General features: G+C 41.3%; 1 protein-coding gene and 6 non-coding genes across 7 annotated transcripts in view; 3 read left to right on the top strand and 4 right to left on the bottom strand.

Moving 5' to 3' along the window:
• LOC116687659 (zinc finger protein 420-like) overlaps positions 1–14,706 on the top strand; it is a 114,491-nt gene that overhangs the window by 50,749 nt on the left and 49,036 nt on the right. The gene's annotated exons all lie outside the window — the stretch shown is intronic.
• Positions 1,055–1,126, bottom strand: trnaq-uug (transfer RNA glutamine (anticodon UUG)). The gene has a single exon. It is a non-coding gene; the product is annotated as a tRNA-Gln (tRNA).
• Positions 2,096–2,167, top strand: trnastop-uca (transfer RNA opal suppressor (anticodon UCA)). Its single transcript has one exon. It is a non-coding gene; the product is annotated as a tRNA-Sec (tRNA).
• On the bottom strand, positions 2,521–2,602 carry trnal-aag (transfer RNA leucine (anticodon AAG)). The gene has a single exon. It is a non-coding gene; the product is annotated as a tRNA-Leu (tRNA).
• On the top strand, positions 5,556–5,627 carry trnap-cgg (transfer RNA proline (anticodon CGG)). The gene has a single exon. It is a non-coding gene; the product is annotated as a tRNA-Pro (tRNA).
• On the bottom strand, positions 6,215–6,302 carry trnac-gca (transfer RNA cysteine (anticodon GCA)). Its single transcript is given in 2 exon segments — positions 6,215–6,250; positions 6,266–6,302. It is a non-coding gene; the product is annotated as a tRNA-Cys (tRNA).
• trnal-uag (transfer RNA leucine (anticodon UAG)) lies at positions 6,853–6,934 on the bottom strand. The gene has a single exon. It is a non-coding gene; the product is annotated as a tRNA-Leu (tRNA).

The raw sequence follows: 14,706 nt of genomic DNA, 5'->3' as shown, positions 1-14,706 counted from the left end.
TTAAACGAGATCGCTGCAGTTGGCTAAAGCAAGCTACAATGGAAGTTAATAAGATAATTGTCCAGCTTGTATTTACGTTCATAAAAGTGTTCGTTTTGCTTCTGACAGACTCAGATTAATATTCAAAGTGTCTGACAACATTATGGGAAGGATTTCTAAGAAGGTCGACCTTTCTGTTAAAGATTAAGATCATTTTTTTAAACATAAAAGTCCGCAAAATTGCGTTGGCTAAACCCACCAGACTCCATGTAAATAATCAGTCATTTTAGCATCGTAAAACACGGCTTTCTAAAACCACTCCTTGAGACCTGAGCAGCGCTGCTCGATCGGCTCCGTTTGGTCAGTTTTCTTTCTTTTATTCCAATTTTGGGTCTGTCAGTCACAGTGGAAACCGGGGACATTTCCAGGGACAGATCCAGCCGGGGACGTCTGGTCACCGTATTTTACCGCTGCTTCACTGACCTCTCGGCTCCGAGTGAAAACAGACGGCTGTTCCTTCAGACCCACCAGCAACTCATCTATCTGCTCTCGTCTCAGTTGTCATAGCAGGCTGTCGTATTTTTCACCATGCTGAGTCTCATAGTGGCACCGAATATTATATTCCTTAAACACCGACAGGTGAATGGTAATTGTTAACACAGGTTTTCCATTCACCTCTGTGAATAAATAGGAATCTGTCCATTTTTCTTGGAAAACTCTACACTCAATATCCACGTTTCTCCTTTTTGACAAAGACATTTTGGCTAATGAGGGTGTAAAGGTGAGTACAAAAGTTAGTAGATGTGTCGTAGTAATCACTGAACATTAGCTGTGTCTGTCTCAGCATTGTTTTTTCTTCTTCTTTCATCTGCTCCATGTCTAAAACAGTGCGCCCCTAGCGGACAATTTAGGAATAGCAGTTTATTAAAAAATTCTAGCTCATGTCAATTTATAACTTTCAGATTTATTCTGCGGGCCAGATAAGACCCTTTGGCAGGCCAGTTCAGGCCCGCGGGCCGTACGTTTGACACCCCTGGTGTAGAGGTTTATTTCACCATTACTCTGGCTTAAAACCAGGTTCCACTGAGACTTGAACTCAGATCACTGGATTCAAAGTCCAGAGCGCTTACCATTACACCATGGAACCACTGTTCTGAAAGGCAACATTGGTTTGCCATGCAGCTTCTTCCATAATATTAACACTTGGCACACAACAATTACTGGCTAACTTAAGTCATTTAGTACGCTAAGCGTTCACACAGGATGTGGAACAAGAAAAGTCAAGAATAGGTTTTAAAGCTCTTGCCACAAACAATGAATACAGCAGTAGATAGGTCTACTGTGTACACATGGTAACATTACATGGGTTGATAATGCAGATGCTCACAAAAGGTGCGGCTGTACTTGCAATTCAGTATCTTGCGCAAATTAATATCCACGACAATGTAGAGAATAGCTAAATTCAAGCTTCCCAATACCATGTCTCTGAAATTAGTTCTAGAAGGAAACAATTCATGTAAGAAGTGGGATTTGTATCCAAGCCCCCAGTGGAGACTGCGACCTGAAAGCAGAGCCTTGGAACGCTCAGCCATCCTATCTTTATCTTGTTTATCCATATCTTCTTTAATAGTTTTTTAAATAAATTAATTCATAAAAAATATGACTAACATATGATTCTTTTTAATGTTATATTAATAAATAATGTTACAATTATATGGCTAAGTAAGCAATAAATCCTTTAAATGAGCCCTTTCTGTTTTTTTTGTTATGTCTCGGCAAGAAGTGTTATGCTTTTGGGTTGTCTGTCCATCTCTACATCAGAATCTGAAATACTTGATTGATCCGTGAAGGGAAACTCTGGAAGAGACTGCTTCTTTGAACCAGTAACCTAAGGATACTGGATTTGTGCCTCTACAGTCCTCAGCTCTACCAACTGAGCTATTGAAGGTCAACAATGTTTATGAACGCACTTCCCATTCTTGTTAATGTGATAACACATGACCCCCCTGGAGGGAATTTCTGAGACATCAGGGGCTGTAGCTCAGTGATAGAGCGCGCGTCACAGTCTCAATGCCCAGATATATTACAAGATTTGAAGTGAAGTTTATGTAGCATAGTGATGGTGGTATAGTGGTGAGCATAGCTGCCTTCAAAGCAGCAGACCTTGGTTCGACTCCCAGCCATCGCAGTAGCTTTCTTTGAGTGATGTTACTTGCTTTTTTTAACAAGAAGTCAGCAGAAAGGTTACTTGCCCAACCTGGTTGGATTAAACATTAGATCTCTTTGGGCTGCATGATTATGGCCAAAGTGATAATCACGATTATTTTGATCAATATGGAGATCACGATTAATTATCACAATTATTTTTAGATTTTCTACTCCAAAGTGCTGGAAAGGTAGGTTTCACCAATTGTTTAACCTCAGGTTGACAAGGAACAATCTCAGCAAGGTAATTGATGGATGATTGTAGTTACTTCACCAAGTTCAGCCCAAATGACACAGCTGCAAGACATCACCTTGGTTGGCTTCTAGCTATGTAATAGGCAGTGGTGGGATTTGAACCCACGCCTCCAGAGAGACTGGAGCCTTAATCCAGCGCCTTAGACCACTCGGCCACACTACCTGCAAATAACAGGCAACTTGGCGGAGGATTGGCTGAAGCTTACTTTCCACCACCTTGGAGTAGACCAGGGAGGCTGAGCAGAGTGATACGCAAGTTGCAAGGTCTACAAAATGTTAAACTTTGCCACCCGTAAGCTGTTAGAACCTTTGTTGCCACCTTCCCTCAAAATGTGAATCACAGAATTTTCCATCCCTTGAGCCCAAACAACAGAGCAGAGTGGCGCAGCGGAAGCGTGCTGGGCCCATGTCGATGGATCGAAACCATCCTCTGCTAATTCTCATCATTTGTATCAGCACTAAGTCTATTTCCAGTCTGTGGATGTTTAGCAAAGCAAGTGTCTGGGATGCAAGGTTTCCATCTGCTGAAGAGTAAACCTAATAGCATGTCCAGTTTATTTCATCTATAAAAATGGAAACTACAGTGCTCATACCTGCTGTAACACCTCTAAAAACTGGAGCATAATACAATAAATATACTACACTACAGTGCATTTAAAGTGCTTGTTGTGCTGTCTGATAGTCTGAGGTATAAAAGAAAGAGCACACCGCTTAGTTTGTGTAACAGGAGGTCTTAGTCTACCACTACGTTCTATAACCCTACCAGTCACATTACCACAGGAGGTAATATCTTCTGCAGCTCTTTTAAAGACTCTACCATAATACCTGCTGGAGATGCCAGGTCCTCGTACATGTAAAGCATGAGCTCTACCACTGAGCTACATCCCCTGAAGATTTTCAGTTTTTTAAAACTGTTTTCTGAGATTGACTTAGACTTATCTTTATTAATCCTTTTACTTACTTAGGGTGCTTTAGGTAACTGCCTTCCAAGCAGTTGACCTGGGTTTGATTCCCAGCCTTTGCAGTAGTTTTTGTTGAGTGATATTACTTACTCTATTTGTCAAGAAGTAACCAGAAAGGTTACTTGCCCAACCTGGTTTAATACAATATTAGATCTCTGTTATGGTACAAATAAGGCAGTATATCAATCAATCAAGCTTCCTCCATAAGGATCCACAGACTGAGGCAGTCTACTACAATTTGCACTTTCTACTCCTTACATTTTACAAAATTGGCTTGTTACTTTAGTTTTGTACTAAAAGTCGTATATCAGGTGTGATTGTGAGAGAAAAGAGCAAGAGACTAGTTGTCCGGAGGATAATCAACTGAGATTGTGTGCATCTTTGAGAACTGTAAGTCATAGAACTGATGTTGTCAGTTCATTTAAGCCTGTTGTTGTATTGGTCTACAGTTCTGGCAAATTTAAAAGTTAGCTTGTTTGTGTTCTTCACCTGTTAGCTAGCTTACACCTGCCTGATTCGATATAACGGCCATTGTTAAATGTCCTTGCTCATTAAGATAATGTAATTGATGTTGGGTTTATTGTTATTATTTACTAGCACATATGATTCCTATGCCTTGTGTATGGTAGCCTTTACAATGTTATGTATTTCTTTTATTACCACACACAGCCATAGCAGAGCCCCCCCCCCCCCATGTATATCCTGATGCTTGATTGTAATAATGCTTCAACAAAGAGAAGTTGTCTCTGTTCATGTTTTAACAGACAGCCATAAAGCAAATGCTTGTGGCTTAAAGATCGAGCTACCGCTCACAAAACCTCAGACAGGCGCAGTCTCTGTGGCGCAATAGGTCAGCGCAGTCGGCTGTTAACCGAAAGGATGGTGGTTCAAGTCCACCCAGGGATGTTTGTTGCTTAAATAACCTGGAGAGAGCCAAATCTGGTCTTTACACTTCTGCAGAAGACCATAGAGCAGCCCAAAGATAACCCAAGTGGTCTTATGTCTATAAGAAGGTACAGTTCTGCAAACCATACACATATTAATCTTTGCAGTCATTGGTATGCAGGTTACTTGATGTAATACAAGCAAATACGTAAGGCCCCACCCAACAGTTTTGTGATACGTGGCGTGCAACTGTATGTCAATGATCAAGCTTGTTGCTGTGACCAAGAAACCACCAGCAAAATGACTGATACATCATCAGTTCTGAAATTTTCTTGGATGCCAAATATTTGAATTCAAAGTCAGAATCCAATTGACATGTAAGAACAAGAAGATGCACGTCCAGCTTCTCCATTTCCACATGAGTCAGCTTCCCCAATTTCTGAGTAACAGGAAAATAGCCTGATAAGCAGACATGTGCAGCACGACCTCAAAAAGTCATAAAGCAAATGCTTGTGGCTTAAAGATCGAGCTCCCGCTCATAAAACATCAGACAGGAGCAGTCTCTGTGGCGCAATAGGTCAGCGCAGTCGGCTGTTAACTGAAAGGATGGTGGTTCAAGTCCACCCAGGGAAGTTTGTTGCTTAAGCAACCTGGAGTGAGCCAACTCTGGGATTTATCCTTCTGCAGAAGACCATAGAGCAGCCCAAAGATAACCCACGTGGCCTTATGTCTGGTGATATTAACAAACATAATGTTAGTCACGGTCCCTGTGTGTGTCATGATTAGAGCTGTTGTATTATACTATCACTTTTTACTGACAAAATCAAGTCTTTGTTTTGGTAAAAATATTTTGTATCAAATGTTTCCTGTTGTCAAATGAGATCGTTAAGCTGAATCGGGCAGTGGAGCCATGAAAAGACCCCATGACAATCTACCTGACCATAGTCTTTCAAGTCAGTGACAAATCCAAGCTGCATTTCTTTTTTACCAGTATTCAATTTCTAATTTTGACAAAAGTAGTCTGTCGTCCAATAGATGGTGGAAACTAGGCTTATCTGCTGTCACTTTTGACCAAAAAATTCAAGTTCCAATGTTGGTAAAATGTTTTGCTTCAAAAGTAGTCTTTAGTCCAATATAATCAGAAAGCTCAATCTGGCAGTGGAGCCATAAAAACACCACATGCCAAACAAACTTCTTAACGGTTGGCTTTCGAGTCACTGACTGGTCACATTTACTTGATGGAAAATTGCTAATAAGTTATGTTTACGTGGCTCGTTGGTCTAGGGGTATGATTCTCGCTTCGGGTGCGAGAGGTCCCGGGTTCAACTCCCAGACGAGCCCTGAAGCAAGGTGCTGTTACAACCCTAATCTGTACTTTAAAATCCAGTTTATTGTTAAATTAACCCAGATTAGGAGCCAGCACAATTGTAGTACAGCATGTTGGCAATTTTCATGTCCTGCTTCAACTGCACGCAGTAGAAAAAAACTGGGAAAAGATATGAGGAACAATGAGCAGGACATGACTCTCCTTGTTCATTGGTCTAGGTTTATGATTCTCGCTTAGGGTGCTTTAGGTCCTGGATGAGACTACTTTGCATATAAGTAGAGGAATGGATTGAATAATCTGGTTTAGTTATTGAATATGATGGAAAAGAGTGTCACGCGCGAGGCAAATTTATCACAATACTACTATCACTTCTTAGTGGCAAAATCAAGTCGCTTTCCAGCCGCTGCATTTATCAATGTACGATCATTCTTACGCTCTGATTGGTGTGATCCGAACGTTTCATGAATATCACGTAAAGCCTGTCGTAAAAGGATTTCTGCGCTCATATCTACCCCACCTCTTTTTTTTGTTTCATGTTATGTCCCGGCAAGAAGTATTATGGTTTAGGGTCGTCTGTCCATCTCTACATCAAAAAAACTTCTCCTTCGAGCCGGAGTTGAACCAGCAACCTAAGGATTTCAGCTTTATGCCTCTGCAGTCCTCCAGTCTACCAACTGAGCTATCGAAGGGAGCCAGCATTGTCATACGAACTTCCCATTCCGTTGATTGTGATAACACAGGACCCCCTGGAGGGACTTTCAGTGATAGAGCGCATTTCCAGTGTCAATACCCAGATGTATTACAAGATTTGAAGTGAAAAAGTGCTGTCCAGTGATGGTGGTATAGTGGTGAGCATAGCTGCCTTCCAAGCAGTTGACCTGGGTTTGAGTCCCAGCCATCGCAGTAGCTTTCTTTGAGTTGTGTTAGTTGCTTTTTTTACAAGAAGTCAGCAGAAAGGTTACTTGCCCAACCTGGTTTGATAAAATCTCTTTGAGCTGCACGGTTATGGCCAAAATGATAACAACAATTAGAGATCACGATTAACTATCGCAATCATTTGTTGATTTTCTACTCCAAAGTGCTGGAAAGGAAGGTTTCACCGTTGAACCTCAGGTTAACAAGGAACAATCTCAGCAAGGTGATGGATGGATGATTCTAGTTACTTCAACAAGTTCAGCCCAAATGACACAGCTGTAAGAGACCACATTGGTTGGCTTACAACTATGTAATATTTGCAAATGGCAGTGGTGGGATTTGAACCCACGCCTCCAGAGAGACTGGAACCTAAATCCAGCGCCTTAGACCACTCGGCCACACTACCTGCAAGTACCAGCTCTCCACATTGTGACAAACACAGGCACCGTAACTAACGGTATGCTTGTAAATGTTATTGGGAAAAAAACCTTTGCAAGGAAAAAGCACATACTTTATTAAAAAATGTTATCACACTTTGTCATTTTTCTCTGGCATTGTTGATTATTAGAATATTGTAACCATCATCAAGTAAGTAGGTTTAGGTCTGTGTGAATATGGGCTGAGCATTTACCTGGGCTGAACTTGTGAACATCTTCTTTTGCATATTCACTGTAAAGAGCTATTACTCCTCCAACTGTTAACTATTGTTCCAGAGACAATATGATATACAGTTTTAGATTGGAAGGTAACTGTCCAAGACCAAAGACTTCACTGAAATACCTCAAGTGATCAAAACAGGGGGGGATCTGCATGTTCTTTCTTACCAGCAAATTTCTTGAGGTCCAAATGGCATCTTTGATGGCGGCCAGGGTGAGACACTGATTTGCAAAGTGTATAGCTGTAAATCTGCTTCCTAAAAACAATAACAGGTCCGGCACTCCTTTCCCTCTTTTGGCTTCTTCATCACTCTTCTTTTGCACTCGTTCTCACTTGGACCTCCACGGGAAATAAAAGATGGCTCGTTCCAGGTCTAAAATCACTTAAAAAAAGAGCTGATGAGTAAATCAAAGCTAAAATCACTGCCTTTTTTAAAACACCAATGTGAATAGTCAAAGTGTGAGCAATCAGGAAGCTCACATAAAAGATAGCTGTTGGAACCTTGGTCCTTCCCAAACCTTCCCTCAAAATGTGAATCACAGATTTAACAGCTCCTGGGCAGGTTAAGGAGAGCAGAGTGGCGCAGCGGAAGTGTGCTGGGACCATAACCCAGATGGGGAGATTTATCTACCAGCTGCTAATTGTTTACCACAGCTACATTTAGACTACTACTACCACTGCTTGGCCCATTTTCACACAGCCCTAAAGCTACTCACTACTCAAATCAACAATGCCAGAGAAAAATGACAAAGAGTGATAACATTTTTTAATAAAGTACTGGCATTTTTTCATCAACAGTTTCACTCTACCAATAGACAACTCCTTGGTCTCCCCTTCCCCTCAGGACAAGAATCTGGGCGTCATCCTCGACTCCTCCTTATCCTTTCAGTCACACATAAATAATATCTGCCGGTCTGCATACTTCCACCTACGCAACATTAACCGCCTCCGTCCCTCCCTTACCACTCACACTGCCTCCATCCTTATCCACAGCCTCATCACCTACCGCCTTGACTACTGTAACTCCCTCCTTTTTGGCCTCCCTCAAATATCCCTCCATAAACTTCAACTTCTTCAGAACTCAGCAGCTCGTGTCGTCACCAGAACACCCCCCCCCCCCTTTCCATCATATAACCCCTGTCCTCGAGCAGCTCCATTGGCTTCCAGTTCAATTCAGAATACAATTTAAAATCCTTCTCCATACTTTCAAAGCCATCCATAACCTTGCTCCTCCATATCTATCAGAACTCCTTCACATCGCCGTCCCCTCACGCTCCCTCAGATCTTCCTCCTCCATCCACCTCACTGTCCCCCCAGCTTGACTTGTCACCATGGGGACCAGAGCCTTCAGCTGCTCTGCTCCCCAGCTCTGGAACTGACTCCCACCTGTCCTCCGCAGTATCGACTCTCTCCCCCTGTTCAAAACCAGACTCAAAACCCACCTGTTCCAGCTTTCTTATTTGTAAATACACTCTTCCTGTCATTTTTTCATAACTGTTTATACTTTTCAGTTGCCTGTATCTGTCTTTTTTTTGTCTGTAAAGCGACCCTGAGTGCTTAGAAAGGCGCTGTTAAATAAAATGTATTATTATTTTTATTATTTTTCAATAAAGTATTTGTTTTTGCCTTGCGAAAGTTTTGTTCCAATAACATTAGAATATGTGGGTGTGGGACGCCCGGGTAGCTCAGTTGGTGAAGAGGGCGTTTGCTGCATGTCATTCTCTCTCTCTCTGCCCTTACACGTCTTCAGCTGTCCTATATAAACAACAGGAGTTGGTGGAGATTGAGGGATATGAAATGTCACTCATCAATAGGAAACAATCAAAGGGTGGGGGGGTTGCATTTTATATTGACCAAAGATTTCAATGTCAAATAGTTACTAAAATGTCTTTTGTTTTAGATACAGTGATCATTTACATGGAGTCTGGTGGAGATATGCTGCTCTATACACGCTAAAAATAGTGATTATTTACATGGAGTCTGGTGGAGATATGCTGCTAAAAGTAGTGATTATTTACATGGAGTCTGGTGGAGATATGCTGCTCTATACACGCTAAAAATAGTGATTATTTACATGGAGTCTGGTGGAGATATGCTGCTAAAAGTAGTGATTATTTACATGGAGTCTGGTGGAGATATGCTGTTTTATGATAAACTAAAATGATCTTACTCTTTAACTAAAAGGTCTATCTCTGTAGGGATCCATCCCATAATGTTGTCACACACTTTGAATAATAATCTGAGTCTTTCAGCACTTTTAGTGGATGGAAACATTCTCTTATCAAGGAGTTTAAACACAGAAACGGAAGGAAGGATAAATCCACCAAATCAAGTCACAAATAATCAGCACGAGGCCTCGTTTAATTTTTTTTATGTATTTAATTGTTCCACATTACAAAACATTTAAAACAATTCAATCCTTGATGTTATTTACAAGTTTGCTTTCTATTATCTGATTTTGTAAAACATCATCAGTGTCTTTAATTTCAGTCTGAACAGACCTCAACAGATTTAAAACCACATTCAGTCACAGAAAATATGAAATGTCAGACAAAGATTATTAAATGAAATTCCACCAAGTTGGAAAACATGTTAAACTACAAAACAATAATTTGAGAGCGTACAATTCAAAATGGCTGACTTCTAGTATGTTGGTAATGAGGAGAGGACAAATTTAAACAAATATTGAATTTGCGCTTATTAAACTCAATGCTCAAAGGTTAGAGTTTTTACCAACTTTTGGGAGTTTAGAAATATATAAGGGTGACAAAAATGTATTCCTTAAAAGAAAATTACACTGACTTCTTGTCAGCCCAATTTTTTTTTTATATTTATAGAGATGAGAAGAAAGTTTTTACCAAAATAAAAGTTTCAAACATGTCTACGTTTTCCAACCAAAACATCTGTAAACGTCTTAATGTTTCTCCTTTGGGCCTTCTCCTTCCCACGGTGGGTACAATGTGGTTAGGGTTGGGAACCGAAACCTGGTACTAGTACGGCACCGGTGCCTTAACACCCGGTATCTATCGGACGAATAGTAACGGGGATTTGGTGCTACTGAAACACCAGCGCTGCCTTTTTCCATATAGTGGTTATTTTTGTCATTGACCAGCAATTTACTGGAGAAATATTACATTACATTACATTTTTTTACATTTCATTTGGACCATATAGTAATAGTAGCAATAAACAAGCAGTTCTTAAATTTAGCTGACTGTCTTTTTGTGCTCCTTTTTTTATTTAAATATATACATTTAAAAAAAGTATTTTTAAAAGGATGGGTTCAGGCACCGATTCTGGTGCCTAAATGGTAAAGGGTTCTGAGGACAGGCAGAAACAGTCCAGCTGATCCACAATAACATACATGCTGCTCAGAAGATAAAGTTACTGCTGGTCAGCCTTCAATGTGGAGAGAAGATCAGAATATAACAACACAGCTATCAGGACATGAGGAGGAGGAAACAGCTTGGCTCTGAAACATGTTCACAACGAGGCAGTGTGAATGCGCTGGTGTCTTTTAAGGTTACTACTCTGAGAAAAGGTTTCCCCACATTGTTCACACCAGTACGGCTTCTCTCCAGTGTGAATGCGCTGGTGAGTTTTAAGGGTACTACTATGAGAAAAGGTTTCCCCACATTGTTCACAGCTGTATGGCTTCTCTCCAGTGTGAATGCGCTGGTGAGATTTAAGGTTACTACTGTGAGAAAACGTTTCACCACATTGTTCACACCAGTACGGCTTCTCTCCAGTGTGAATGCGCTGATGTTTTTTAAGGCTACCACTCTGAGAAAATGTTTCCCCACATTGATCACAGCTGTACGGTTTCTCTCCAGTGTGAACTCTCTGATGAATCTTTAAATTTCCTGATGTTGTGAAGGATTTGTCACAGTGCTGACAGCGGTGACGTTTGACTCCTCTTCCTCTCCGTTTCTATCAACAGAGAAAAACCAAGAGAGTGAGTTAGTGAGGTGCCATGCTGTAGAGCTCTATCTTAACCCGTTTGTGCCGGATGCTTCTCGACGACACATCTACCGCCGGTTACTGCGTTGCGCAACTCTGACCCTCCTGCCGGCTGCTGCGTGGCGCAGCATTTTGTACTGGTCGGTCTTTCCATGACGCGTGCGGCAGAGAACGCACTGTCATTGGTTCAAATACACATGAGGCGGGTCTTGTTGGCTATTCCAAGCCATGTGACCACCAAAATGTACCGTAGTTTGCTGAAAATCACGTCAATCAACCAGACAAACATGTGCGTTTGATTATGGAGTTTTGAGAGACGAGTGAGAAAACGGCTCCGACAGAGAAAGTGGTCGATTATGATGAAGACATTCTCCCTCCCAAACTCCTCACTATCTTCCACCTCAACGTCCCCGCCCTCGCTGTCTAAATCCTCCTCTGATTGCCTCGTAGCCGTTTTCTCGCTCGTCTCTCAAACATTCATAAACAAACGCATATGTACGTCTAGTTGATTGACGTGATTTTCAGCAACCTACGGTACATTTTGGTGGTCACATGGCCAACAAGACCCGCCTCATGTGTATTTGAACCAATGACGTTCTCTGCTGCACACGTCATGAAAAGACCGACAAATACAAAACGCTGCGCCACGCAGCAGCCGGCAGGAGGGTCAGAGTTGCGCAACGCAGTAACTGGCGGTAGATGTGTCGTCGCGAAGCATCCGGCGCAAACGGGTTAAACTAGAAACAACATTTATGTCTATGGAACATTGTTTGACTGACGCAATACTTTTCTTAACCCTTGTGTTGTCTTCCCGTCAAAATTGAAAATCAACACTTTTGTTGAGGCTTTGTATGAATGTTTAAATTTTTCTTCAGTTTTTGTCACTTTTTTGACGTTTAACAATACATTACACCAACTTATTAACTTTGACTTTGTTACAGTTATTTTTGGAATTTATGGTCAATAAACCTCATGTATAGGAAATTATACCTAATGTTTGAGTGAGAAAAGCAGAAATTAGGAATTATTTAGAATAAACTTAGAGGAATGGATGTTGATGATATCACAGACTGGAATATGTCAACTTTTACTCAAAACTATTTAAAAAACACTTTGTTTTCTCCAAATGCTATAAAATTGAATAAGACACCCCAATATTAATGAAAGTAGAGATTTGTACTTGGCAAAGAGCGTTGTGTGGAATCAATCATGTTATTTTGCGTAATTAAAAAGAACACTGATGTCGTCCTCGGGTCAAAATGACCCGAGGACGACATGAGGGTTAATTATCTGCCAACATCACTATTATGGAGTTGCATTATGGGAATCCATGCATCAATTGTTGGTTAGTTTGTGATAAATAAACTACTTTTGATCAAATTATGTGTGGCCTCCATTTTGTTGCCAGCCTTTAGCCAGCCGGTAACAAATTGGGGGTCATCCGGGACTCTTTGTGCCGGGAAAGTTGTAAATGTAACATTTTCCCACAGATTTTTTAGCTCTCACTGGTATCTGTAGGGGTTCCCGTGTTATCTTCATGTTGCTGGAACAGCTCTACTCCAGTAAAGTAAATCGGAACCATTGTTCCTGATGGTATTAGCAATGAGGGGCACCAGTTGACCTTTGACCTTTTGTTTTAGGTTGTTGTTTTTGCTAAATCAAACTTGTATAGCCAGCAGTATTGTGTAAGTAAGTAATATGGTAGTGGAATGTGGTATTGTCCACACAAGCTCCATTTCCTCAAGCATCTCTGAAGCTCAGCAGAGCTTTCTGCTGTGCTCTGGAATAAAACTGATGAGCATCACTGACTCCTCTGAAAAACACAGGCGCATATGTCCTGGTCATGGATGTTTAAAAAATAGCTTTGATGTACAGTTGTGTTCAAATAATAGCATCACTAAACTCATGAATCATTTTTTGGGAAAAAGTGATATTTCTACATGGCAAATCATTTACTAGTAAGTGTTGTAGAGTCCTAGAAAACCAATAGTCATGACATGCATGCTGCTCATTCTGTAGAATTGAATCTGTAATTGAAAGGAGCATGTTCAAAATAATAGCAGTGTTGTGTTCAATTAGTGAGCTGATTGATTCTGTGAAGAAATAAGTGTCAGTTATGGCCCATATTTAATCTATATACTGTATATATACATATTTAAGGAAGGAAGGAAGAACATGTTGTGCATGCTGGTTATAGTGCATTTCACACTGACATACTCAGCAAAATGGCTCGTTCCAGACATTGCTCTGAGGAACAGAGGACTTTGATTAAAAAGTTGTTATGAGAGGGGAAAACATATAAAGAAGTGCAGAAGATTATAAGCTGCTCTGCCAAAATCATTTCAAATGCCTTGAAATGGCATCCAACGCCTGACCGACGTGGGAAACAACCAAAGGACACATTGACTGGCCAACAGAGAAATGGAGCAACATTCTGGGGACTGATGAGAGGGAAACTGTTCTTTTTGGGTCTAGGAGCCGCAGACAGTTTGTCCTCCGACCCCCCTGCACTGAAATCAAGCCCCAGTCCACTGTGAAGACAGTAAAGCATGCTGGTTATGGGATGTTTCTCATACTGTGGTGTTGGGCCCTTTTATCACATACCAGGGATCATGGATCAGTGTCAATACATCAGAACACTTGAAGAGGTCACGTTGCCTTATGCTGAAGAGGAAATGCCTTTGAAACGGGTCTTTCAACAAGACAAGGACCCAAACACACCAGGAAGGAGCAAAGTCTTGGTTCCAGATGAACCAGATGGATGTTATAGAGCGGCCAGCCCAGTCCCCGGACCTCAATCCCAGAGAACACTTGTAGGGTGACATCATAAATGCCGTTTCTGAGTCCAGACCCAGTAATGCAGAGGAATTATGGGATGTAGTTCAATGGTCCTGGGCTGGGATAGAAGGTTTTGCATACAAAGATGTAAAGATTGATTGAAAGGGGGGTGGCCTCATACACCCCCCCAACAATACATGCATGCCCATTGATCTCCGTTTGTAGATCAACGGACTGAGTGAGTGAGTTAGTAAGGCGCCATGGTGGAGCGAGCTAAGTAAAACCAGAAGCATCGTTCACAGCATGTCTGTGTCTAAGTTCCACTGCTGCATAACCATGGTAACCATGGTAATGCAGCACTATCAGAGGGCCGCAGTTTAATTGACTACCGGTTTTTCTTTGAGGAATTACGGTATATATATAAATCCTTAAAGACATTTGTGAAACCCTCTGTGTGCATTCATTAATATTGAGATTAGATTTCTGGGACTCTTCAGTCTGGAGTACCCTCTTTCCTTCACTCACCTCCTCCTCCCTGACACCTTTCCTCTTGCCCTCCTTCTTCTTCTTCTCCTCCGTCTCCTCGTGTTTCTGCATGTACTTGGTGATAAGGTCCAGGTCCAGGTTGTCTTGTAGCTCCCATGTGTTCTCCTCACTGGAAAGGTGAGTGCAGACAGAAGAACATCTCCTCACACTTTGTTTTTTAGGAAATACATCTCACCCTAGCTGCTAATTTGGATTATTCCTTTTATCTGTTGCCATGTTGTAAACTTATTTGCAGGT

This window comes from Etheostoma spectabile, chromosome 4 (assembly GCF_008692095.1).
Source record: "Etheostoma spectabile isolate EspeVRDwgs_2016 chromosome 4, UIUC_Espe_1.0, whole genome shotgun sequence".
Lineage (NCBI taxonomy): Eukaryota > Metazoa > Chordata > Actinopteri > Perciformes > Percidae > Etheostoma > Etheostoma spectabile.
This window is presented reverse-complemented; position numbering and strand designations above follow the sequence as displayed.